This window comes from Helianthus annuus, chromosome 3, assembly GCF_002127325.2.
Source record: "Helianthus annuus cultivar XRQ/B chromosome 3, HanXRQr2.0-SUNRISE, whole genome shotgun sequence".
Taxonomy (NCBI): Eukaryota; Viridiplantae; Streptophyta; class Magnoliopsida; order Asterales; family Asteraceae; genus Helianthus; species Helianthus annuus.
The window spans coordinates 114,064,707-114,068,749 of record NC_035435.2 but is presented as its reverse complement, the minus strand read 5'-3'; the positions used below and the strand labels follow the sequence as shown (position 1 = coordinate 114,068,749).

The window sequence follows — 4,043 nt, the reverse complement described above, 5'->3', positions numbered from 1 at the left end:
TGGCCTATAAAGTTCTAATTCCTAATATAAATTAACACGTTAAAGCTCAGTTCGCAGCCATAGCTCGTTGCGTATATTTGATGCGTCAGTCTCACACTTCTAGGGCCTAACAGTTATGCACCAACACGTATGGTTTGTTCTTGGAACCTTTTGCTCATGACCCATTTTTCTATCCCTTCCTTGCTTCTCCTTCCAGACTGACGATATAACTTCGTAAAGAGGTAATCAAGTTTATTCTTGTACTTTCATAGTTTCACTAGTATTTTAGATAGTTGTTTCTTCGCAAAAAAAAAAAATGTTTTCTTATAATTTTAACGAACATTTTGGTTTGACCCAACCCGAATTGGATTGTTGACCCGAACAAAAAACCCGAACATAGCAAGAGGGAAAAAATTATTAGGTCTCTTGACTTCGGCCCATGCTGAGTTTTAGGTCAAGATCCGCCACTGACAAAGAATAAGAAATAAATGAAGATTGAATAAAGAAAACAAGATCTATAGCAATTTGCAAAAAGTATAAATTTCCATAGATCTTGATCGTATTTATACATGTTGATGGGGGTACAATGGAACGACACATCGGTTCATTTAATACCGGTTCATACATAAACCTAAATAACATCACTTTTTAGTTTGTGATGCATTAATAACCATTGTATCGACTATTGAGTGCAAAAGCGATAGAACGCTAGAACGCTGAAGAAGAAATTGTTTGTTTGCTTTTAGGAATCCGTGTTTTCATCTGATGAAGAGATAAGAGGAATTAAGTAAGACGCCCGTGGCATCTTTGAAGGGGGAATAGGCAATGAAGTTTCAAAGTTTAATACTTGACTCACTTGTCTTATTGAAGGGCGAAGTTCTGGGTCAGGGTGCATGCACCATAACCCAGTTGTCATCAAACACTTGATTTCTTCTACCTCAAAATCTACTTAAGACGTGGATCGACTGCTTCTAAAATGGTCTTGTTTCCGACTTTCCGTAGAGCTCCCAAACCCATTCTAGTAGCCGTTGTTTATTTTCTTCAGCTTTCAACTCTATACATTTTCATCCACATGCTATTTCCAAGGCAAGAACTCCAAAGCCATACACATCAGATTCCTTGTTTGCTCTTCCAGTGACTACACATTCAGGAGCCATGTACCCCATGGTTCCGGCTAACATCGTTGTTTGCGAGCCTTTCTCATGGTCAACCAATTTAGCTAACCCGAAATCACCAAGTTTCGCGTTGAAATTCGAATCTAACATCACATTACTAGATTTTATATCTCTGTGCAAAACACATTGCTCCCATTCTTCATGCAGATACAATAAAGAAGAAGCAAGGCCTTGGGCAATTTTGAACCTTGTGCCCCATGTCAATAAACTCTTCGCCTCGAAAAGATGTGAAGCTAAGCTTCCATTTTCCATATACTCGTAAACAAGAAGGAGTTCTTGTTTCTCGTGGCACCAACCAGTGAGTTGCACAAGGTTTTTGTGTCTCAATCGGCTAATGATCTTGACTTTCGATGTGTATTCCTTTATCCCTTGTTTGGAACTCGTAGACACCCTTTTCACTGCAACATATGTGCTTGAATCTTTTAACAAACCTCGATAAACACCACTGAAACCTCCCTCTCCCAGCTTCTCTTTCTCTGCGAAGTGGTTAGTTGACAGAGCTAATTCATGGTAAGAGAATCTTTTAGCCCCGGTACCCATTTCGAATTCATAGTTCATCTCTTCATCAAATGCAATATCTTTAGGTACATTTTCTCTGCCCTTCTTCCACCTCCACTAAACAAATGCAAGCACAACTAACAAGGTAATCGGAACCGATAATCCAACTACTAATCCCAACTTCCTCTTTTTCCCATTCAATGGATCAGGACTCGGGTTAGGCTTCATTTCGTTGTTTTCATCAGCTTGTAAATCTGAGCCATCGAAAGTCCAAGATCTCACGTTTTGTTTTGGAACCGAAATCCAGTGGCTGCAGAAAATCCGAAGATAACCCATTCGGGTAACTCGTTCCTGAGATCAACCGTGTAAACAAGCCAATCTTGACGCACGACTGTATTATTTTGATAACCAGTGAAGGAAACATTAAGATTTCTCGAAACTGAATCATACCTAATCCATGCTTGGCACACGCCGCCACCGGTTACACTACTTAACCATTTCTGAGATCTAACAGAAACCAATGAATTGATGTCAATACCAACATGATCCCTCAATGTAACATTTCCAGAGGCATTCGCATCAATACCGTTCCAGAAAGTATCAAACTCAACTGCAATGAATCGGCTCATGGGCTCATTGGTTGTGTAGCTGACCGGAAGCCCCATGGCTCTACCAGAGGTCATCACAGAGTTATTCTGAGCAAGAAAGAATGTGAGGCCATCGCCGTACCTTGTACGCCCTTCTGCATCAATCACAAATGTAAAATTGGTACTGAAGCTAGCTAGCTCACCGGACCGGTTGTCCCAAAGATGAAATGGTCTGTCTGATAAATGTCGCTCGTCCGGCCTGATTCTGGTTGGTACCACTTTCATCCGGCATCACTTGGATTCCACCATCGGAGATGTAAGCTGCGTCACCTTCTGTAACTATTTCACGATTTTGATTATGTGGACCGATATTTATCAGATTGAAGGATGAAGAACCAAAGAATCGAGTTTAGGCCGGAGCCTGTAATCGAGGGTTTGAATCTTGTAAACGAGCTGGAGAATCGTCCTGCAAAACAGAAAACCGTTAGGCTCGCCACAGAGATGGGAGGGCCACTCTGCGACCACCCTCCGGCGTGAGGATAAGTATTGGTAGAGAGAGAAAGTATATAGAGAAAATAAGGACGAAGGTTCAGAAAATCGTCCTTGGCTTTGTACTTGATGGGGTATTTATAATGGTGAGATGGCGTCATTCGTCCAGATGCACTTAAATGGAGGTCTGTCCTCGGAGTTATGGTGAATTGACGTATTAGAGATATCCGTTCAGGTATAGTCCGGTTCGTCCTAATGGATCATGTCCGGCCTCGAATATATGTATCTTCAAAGGAGAATGAAGCCACAACAGGAATCAAAACAAGAAGGATAGATGTGATGAAATGGGTCATGGATAACACCATCATTGTTGTAAATTGCTAGAAAAGTTGCAGGTTGTGAAGTTTAGATGTGTCGAGGGGCGGACCCACATAGAGTGGGTCGGGGTCCACGGACCCCAATGTTTTTAAAAAAATTAATAGATTCGGTATATTAAATTGTATACGGACCCCATAAATACAATTAAGTGGACACCATAAAAATAAAAGGAAACCTGGTGTAGTGGTAATTCCCTCTCTTTACCAACAAGAGGTCATGGGTTCAATCCTTGAATAGCTTGTTTTTCCTGTTTTTTTTTTTTAATCTAGTTCAAACCTCGCTATGACCCGAACAAGGACCGGCCCGAAAATTTTAACGTTTTGTTATGAAAATTTTGAACACCGAAAAAAATGGACCCCATTGAAAAAAAATCTAAGGTCCGCCACTAGATGTGTCTACACATGAACATGAGTCAAACACCCTTTACCTCAACGGACATAAAATATCCTATAGAGTTTTATAATCTTCGCATTGGGTAAATTATGAAGTTGAAAAGCAATCAAATGAGGCGTCTATCCATCTTTCCAAGAAGATTCTAAAAAGTGAAACCAAGACAAAAGCTGACATGGATGCACCTTCATGGCTTCATACATATTATATTTATGATGGCAAGTGGTAACTTAACTCATCACGTGTGAAGATAGGATTCCAGGTCGAGACAAAGAAAACTGAGTTGATTAGCTAACTCAACTAAATATAATCTTAATTTGACTACAAAGTTTTTTATATTTCTTATTGTTTGTTAACTTGAGATAGAGGTGTCTTCAAGCAGGACTCTAAAAACTTGAAATTTGAATCGAATCAACTTGAGTTTCAGGTTCGAATTCGGTTTTTAAAAATTTGAATACGAATTTGTGACTTTCGATACGGTTCACCTCTAAATTTCGAATTCAAATTATGCATTTTATATTTTTTTACTAATATTAAGTGACACGCA

The 4,043-nt window shown here is 39.7% G+C and overlaps 1 pseudogene; it reads right to left on the bottom strand.

Annotated features, from left to right (window-relative positions):
• Positions 1-566: 566 nt before the first annotated feature.
• Positions 567-2,524, bottom strand: LOC110932020 (annotated as a pseudogene).
• Positions 2,525-4,043: the final 1,519 nt, after the last annotated feature.